This window comes from Sinocyclocheilus grahami, unplaced genomic scaffold (assembly GCF_001515645.1).
Source record: "Sinocyclocheilus grahami isolate Dianchi unplaced genomic scaffold, SAMN03320097.WGS_v1.1 scaffold582.1, whole genome shotgun sequence".
Classification (NCBI taxonomy): domain Eukaryota; kingdom Metazoa; phylum Chordata; class Actinopteri; order Cypriniformes; family Cyprinidae; genus Sinocyclocheilus; species Sinocyclocheilus grahami.
Genome location: NW_015505761.1, coordinates 272,989 through 280,349, shown reverse-complemented (window position 1 = coordinate 280,349; position 7,361 = coordinate 272,989). Strand labels below are relative to the sequence as shown.

The following is a 7,361-nucleotide window of genomic DNA, read 5'->3' as shown; positions in this document are numbered from 1 at the left end:
TTTTTTTTTTTTTTTTTTTTTTTTTTTTTTTTTTTTTTGATGTGTAGATCATTACCAAAGCTAAACCCAAGATTGCTAAAATACACTCTTATTTTAATAAAATATCTAAACACTCTTTAGAAAAGTTACATTTGCTATGAAATATTTGCTTTTTTAGGGCAATACACCTTGAATTGCCTGTAGGCATATTTTGGCTTTTTTGGCTATTTAAAAATGCTAAAAATATTATTTTATGTCATTTTTATTCAACACAGAATTGCTATATATATATATATATATATATATATATATATATATATATATATATATATATCATAACTATATATATATATATATATCGTTATGATAAAGATCACAACTATCATCAGTACAGCTGTACTATCTTCTGCGGTTTGCAGTCACAAAAGTAACATAAATGTCTAGGAAAATATATCAGAGTATTAATTTTCCTTTCAAAATATAATGAAGTCAGCAGGAATATGTATGTTAACATTTAAATGTACTTAAATGCAGTGACAGTGTGTCTCTGCTTTGTTATTCTACATTTTTGTTATGTATCACTAATAGCAGAATTCACTTTCAACATCACCACACAGCATTTTCTTGAGGAATTACGTATAGTATTCCTTTTGCACATCCAGTTTATGATTTACAGAGGAACTAATTGGTCTATAAGAGAGAGCTATCCTTTACATTTCCATTTAATTCAATGGCAGTTGCTTGGTTGGTGCAGGAGCCTGCTAGTGATAGTTTGAAATCTTTGCTCATGGACCGCAGAACTTTTTTGAGCCAATAATCATAAAGAGTCATAAAGTCAACATTTTAAGCCAAAATGACTTAATGACTATGATGACTGGCTGATGACATCACAAACATGTGCACAGTCCAAAACCTCTAGTGACAAATTAATTGTGATGTTAAAAGCACAGGAAATTAATTTCATATTCAGTGTGGCACCTCTATGGGACATTTCTAAATTCTTGATCGTGTAAAGTTAGGCTCCTGTGTGAGCGCCACCATCAGGCCGATCCCAGCATGAGCTCTCAGTGATGGATCTCTGCTCTCTTTCAGTCTTTCTGTTTGGTTTTCCAGCTGAGGTCTGAAGCGCTTGCCCCGGGCCGTGTGGATTCTTACAACCTTTTCACTCTCTCGTTGCTGTTGTTCAGTGTAATTCCATTACTCTGGAAAGGTCACACAAGTTGTGTTGGAGCAGTCCAGTATTAAAGCGAGCTTCAGCAAATTGAAAATCCACACATTCAGTCCTTGTCCAGTAGCAGTGCATAACAGTAGTTGTCTGATGTTAAAGGTACACAGTGTATTTTTTTTTCACATTTATTTTTCAAAGTCATACACTTAAAGAAGTTCTTTGTGGTTGTATGATTAACAGTATGAGCAACCCTTTCCATGATTAAAGCAATAGAGGATCAAGTTCTGTATTATTTTGAGTGAGAACTATTAAATATTTTAGATAAACCATTATGTAACATAAAATTAGCATAGCATGAAAAGTAGGTCATTTTAAGCACATTAATTGTCTGAATCGCCCCCAAACACAGACAGACCCACACAAACATGATTTTGACTGTGATCATATCCAGCAATTAAAATCACTAATCACTATCACAACTTGGTCATAGTCTGTTCAGTTGCGTAATACCTATTTTAATTAATAACTGTTTGTAAAATAAGACATCATAAAATGTCAGTGACTCGTTATATATATTCTGATGAGTTCAGAATATTCAGTCTTAATAGCTATTCAGCTATTTTATAATGATCAAACAATATTGTTTGGTATTATTTTTTAATATAATACCTAGAAATATCATTAAGACCTGGAAATATTGGATACCTTATGTGTGTGTGGAACAGGCACTTTAGACATAATCTAAAACACTGGCATGTGAGTCATATTTGATAGATCAGGCTTTTACAGCTCCTGTAGTATGATATAGTAAAAATATAAAACAATTTGATGGGGGGGGGGTAAATCATATAAATAACATATGATAAAACATATAATGCAATGCAAAATTATGATGATTGAGAAATGAACAAATAATCATTCCCCAAAAACTACAATACAGTAGTGAGGCAGTAGGCTTTACAGTGTAATATACGAGAATATAATTTCTCCAGAATCAATATTTGGTCCCAAGCTCAATGCTATTCCCACATTTACATTTGATAGACAGAAAATTACCTATAGTGCTACTATAAAGTTGATTTTGCCAATTTTTATAAATCCTCTAGCATATAGATCTCAAAGCGGGTCACACATGGACTAAAATCCACAAAAAATCCAATGGCTTCGAAGATTCTCTTCATATTCTTATCAAACTAAAATAGCACACATATGGAATAAGTGAGACTTACGGCTTTACTTACAATAATAAGATTTGTGTGACGCATGGCAAATACATAAAGAGCTCTTCAATGAACTATCAGTCGATTCATACTTGCCTTCAACATGCACCCTCACATATTGTTTCAATGGCAGTTTTCTCTGTACTGAAGCTCTTTTTCCCGGCGTATAATCTCTATCTCTTGAACTATCACTGAGCTCTGGCTCCGTCATTGACTGGATCCTCTCTTCATATCTTTCTCAAAGAGTAACATCAGAAACACTTTCTGGGCGACTGAAGTTGCTGAGGTTTTTAGCATTGGACGCGAGTCCCCAGGCTTTAGTTACGACGACCTTTGTTTTTTTTCTATTCCTTTTTCTTATTTTCCTTTCTTTTCATGCGCTGATTCTTTTTGTATGTAAATCCAATTTGAAAATCTCTTTCAAGTCGGAGGATGAGACTAGCTCTGTTCCTCGTGAGCTGAACCTCTACTGTCGACGGCTGCGTCCTAATCAACATGGAGTCCAGCGAATGGAAATGATCTAAATACGCAAAATATGCAGCACATGTGAATGAATACAAGCATATTTTTAATCATTGTTTCTCTTGACTCTATATGCCATTTTTGGATTATGTTTATTCACTCATTGTAGCCCATAATGGAATTGACTTTGGAATTATGGAATTCTTTGCTAGAATTAGGCCAAAACCGTTTTTTTTTCTTCTTTGACTTAACCTGTGTCGAGAGCGTGCCAGTCTAGTGCAAAAGCTCGTTTTCACGAGCCAGCACATATAAAGAACATAAAATCCTGTTGAAATTGCATTTCTCTCATCTTAATTGTCCCTCTAGTCTCCTTTTGCAAACTGGTTAGCACATTCACATGTAGACACACACACACACACACATACTGTACCACATGAGACACGCAGGCCTCCCAGCTCCCAGCCTTTAATTAATGCAGTTAATGTCTTCTTCAAATCCTCACCACAGGCCAAACAATTCACACTGATCTTCCCTTATATCAGTTATCGCTAACAACCAGCGTATGCATTTAAATGATACCTAATAAGGCTGTTACAGGGTTTTCGCATAGGCACATTTAACTTGCACTTTATATTGCAGTTATTGCAAGTATTCCTGCATAACAAACCTACTTTACTAACTGCAGTTATGATGTAGAAACTCATATATGGTTAAAAAAATGCATTCCGATCATACATGGCTTTCTTTGTTTTTGTCTACCACAAAATAATATATGTTTCCAAAAATATGTCAGTGTTTTTTTTATAGTTAGTTTAGTTAGGTCTAATGTTGCTGTGATCTTGGGTCAGATGTAATAGCTTGATTTAGCACTTCGTAAGTGTTGCTAGCATGTTTAGCACACAATGTCATATTTTACTGTGTTGTTAATAGTGCATCACATTATTAAATGACACTTCATGTTGCCAGTAGGTGGCGCTATAACTATGATCGAATATGATCATGTAGATGTGTTCAGGCCAGGACTCTTATTAAAAATGTTAAGTTTGAGGCAGATTGGACACTGCATGCCTGAGTTACAGCAACTTCCTTTTTCATTGTATTAATAGCAAGCTTTAGTAAATTGTTGCTAGTATGTTTTATCATGTTTCTAGCATGTCGGCATGCCAATTTAACTCTTGCTGACACTTTTTTAATATGTTGCTTGGAGTCCATAACTGTGTTAAACATGTCACTTCCTGTTGTCAGCAGGTGGCACTATGACTATAACCGAATACGGGCATGTAGATGTGTTCAGCCGTCTCTTATCAAACATGTTAAGTTTGATGTATATTGGACATTGATTGCCTGAGTTACAGCAACTTCCTCTTTCATTGTAGCATGTTTAAGTAAATTAGCTAAGTGTTGCTAGCGTGCTTTAGCATGTCTGTAGCATGTCGCATGTTAAGTTTGATGCAGATTGGACACTGCATGCCTGAGTTACATCAACTTCCTGTTTCATTGCATTGATAGCATGCTTTCGCACGTAGCTAAGTGTTGTCAGCATGTTTTAGCATAGGGTGACCATACGTGCCATTTTTCCCGGACGCATCCTGGCCAGGATTTCTATATTGCCTAAAATATCTAGGGTTTGGCTTTGTTTGCGTGTGCAGACCGATCGGTGTATGACATCGGTTCCTTATGTTTTCGAAACGCTCTCGAGGTACTTTGAATCAAAGCAATATAGAAATCCTGGCCACTACGCGTCCGGGAAAAATGGCACGTATGGTCACCCTATTTTAGCATGTTTCTAGCATGTTGCTAGCCTATTTAACACTTTCTGATGCTTTTTAATATGTTCCTAGGAGTCCATAACAGTGTTAAGCTTGTCACTTCCTGTTGCCAGCAGTTGGCGCTATGGCTATAACTGAATATGAGCATGGACATGTGTTCAGGACAGAACTCCTATCAAACGTGTGAAGTTTGGGGCAGATCGGACATTGCTTGCCTGAGTTACTGCAACTTCCTGTTTCATGGTGAAGCGTCCACATTTGTCAGGCCGGCAGGGACACACCCTTCGACGAAAACTCAAGATCTTCGCAATTTAGCATCACAAAGGCTTTATGATGACCCTCACCAAGTTTGAAGATGATCTGATTAAAACTGTAGGAGGAGTTTGTTAATGTACGAGGCCTGAAAATGACAAAAACAGCACAAAAATCATACAGGAAAAACAAACTTACTGTTGGGTTTCGGATTTTGTACCAGGAGACTTTTTTGTAGGTATTGGTGTGCTACATGTGTCTACCCAATTCCGTACATGTATGTGAAACATAGCTCGAGGGGCACTTCGTTTTCCACTTCTGAAACCCATATCAGATGTAAATTTTCACCACCTCTGATGCATGTGCAAAGTTTCATGAGTTTTGGAGCATGTTTAGGCCCTCAAAAATGCCATTCACTTTAGAGAAGAAGAAGAAGAAACAAAGCAATCGCAGTGCTCGGGCCTTAATAAAATAAATATATAAATAGAATAAAATAAAAAATTATATTATATAATATTTTGAAGAATTTTACAAGATTCTTTTTTTTTCATACAATGACAGTTCATAATGACCACAGCTCAAGCTCCATCAAAAAAGATTCAGATTCTGTGCATAATAGCGTAGCGTAGTGCTAGGTTTGACATATCTGATGACCGTGTCATAACCAAACACCAATTCACAAACACTGAAATGAGACTGAGATAAGAGAGCTGCACTGAAGATTGTCTGTATGTAACAGAATAAACTGTTACAATTTCAGCCATTTATCTCCAGATATGGTTTGGCCTGTGATGAGAACATCTCGTTACGGTACCCGAGGTCTCCTGTCGAGCGCTGGCCCTGCAGATGCTTTAATTGCATCTTGTGTTTTCATCGTGTTTTGGCTTTGAGCGAATCCTCCTTGGACTGAGAGTCTCTCGGCTGTGTTCTCACTGTGGTTTAAACACTACAAACAAATCAGTCTGTGTACATCAACGAGTTCACAAGCAGAAGTGCTGGCTTCTCGGGCGGAGGGGAATAGTTCAGAACATGTGCTGTTTGCTCGCCAGTTTAATTGATGTGTATTATTTATCGGTGTGAGCTGTGGCGTGACCGTAAGGCACAGTGAGCAGTGAGCCGCTATATGCTGATATTTACATCATTTGTGTAATTGCCAGCTATTTCAGTCTTGTGTTTATTTTCTCTTCCATTTGCCAGCATCATGAATGAATACTTCAAAGCAATTCAGAAAAGATGAAGGCTGTTGAAGGTGCTCTTTTAGGCAATAAACGGATGTTGTGCTGTTAGGTGCTTTAAACTATGTGAGATTTAGGAATATTTTTCCAAAAAAATGTAAATCCTGTCATCATTTACTCCCATGCGGTTTCAAACCTGACTAAAGGAGATGTTTTGCAGTCTTCCTGCTGGTCTTTGCATTATAATGAAAGCAGATGGTGGCCAGGGATTGTCCAGCTCCAAAAACGAAGAAGAAAAAAAAAACACACCATAAACTGTAAAACTGTGTGCAGATTATTACTAGTCTTCCATGCTAGGGTTGTTCTTGTTAACTAAAACTAAATATATTACATTTGTTTTCGGTAACACTTTATAATAACTTGCATCCCGTTATTTATTTATTCCATTATTATTATTTGGGACCAAGCACCCAAGGGGCGATGGCACCTATTGTATCCGTTGGCGTTATTATTCTTCTTCTTCCGTTTCCGTTTCTTCCACTCTTGAGTCTATGGCAGCCCATAGAACCGCTTGCGGGAAAGTTGTGAAATTTGGCACACTGATAGAGAACAGTATCAACAGTAACCACAGCAAATTTGGAGTCTCTAACTCAAACTCTCTAGCGCCACCACTTGTCCAACGTTTCACTCATTTTTATGCTAATAACTTTTGAACCGTAAGGCACAGAAGGAAAATTCGGTAACACTTTCTATGAAGCCCGTATTTATAATACATTATACGAGTATTCTTAAGGCATTATAATGAATGCATAATGCAGTACAAAAAAACGTATAATATATCAACTCATGAATAATCATAACTTACAGTTATAATACATCATAATACTTACGTATTTGTGGTTATAAGTTTAAGAGTATGATTATTTATAACACACAATGAACACCATATTGAATCTACTTCATTTACAGAATAATGGACGGTATCATATCTTGACATTGTTTATTTAAGATCTGCACAGTATCTTACTACAGCTTGTGAGAGGTTAGATCTTGAGTGCTATTTGAGTGTTTCCTCTGGAGCTAATGTTAATTAATTGATGTGAGCTTTATACTCCAACTGAAAAAAATGCAATGTTTTTTATGGTTAAATTTTATTTCGATGGTCCCCTTCCTCAATCGACTATAAGCAACTTTGCAACTACATGCCAACTAACTCTCATTAGAGTATTAGTATGCTCAAGAATGGTAGAATCTAGTATGGTAGAATAAGTTGACGTACTTGCAAAGACACTTATAGTCAGTTTATCTGTTGGTTGACCATCAAAATAAAGTGTTA

At 36.4% G+C, this 7,361-nt stretch overlaps 1 protein-coding gene across 1 annotated transcript in view; it reads left to right on the top strand.

Moving 5' to 3' along the window:
* The window catches only part of LOC107556883 (receptor-type tyrosine-protein phosphatase U-like), a 153,520-nt gene that overhangs the window by 16,162 nt on the left and 129,997 nt on the right, over window positions 1–7,361 (top strand). The gene's annotated exons all lie outside the window — the stretch shown is intronic.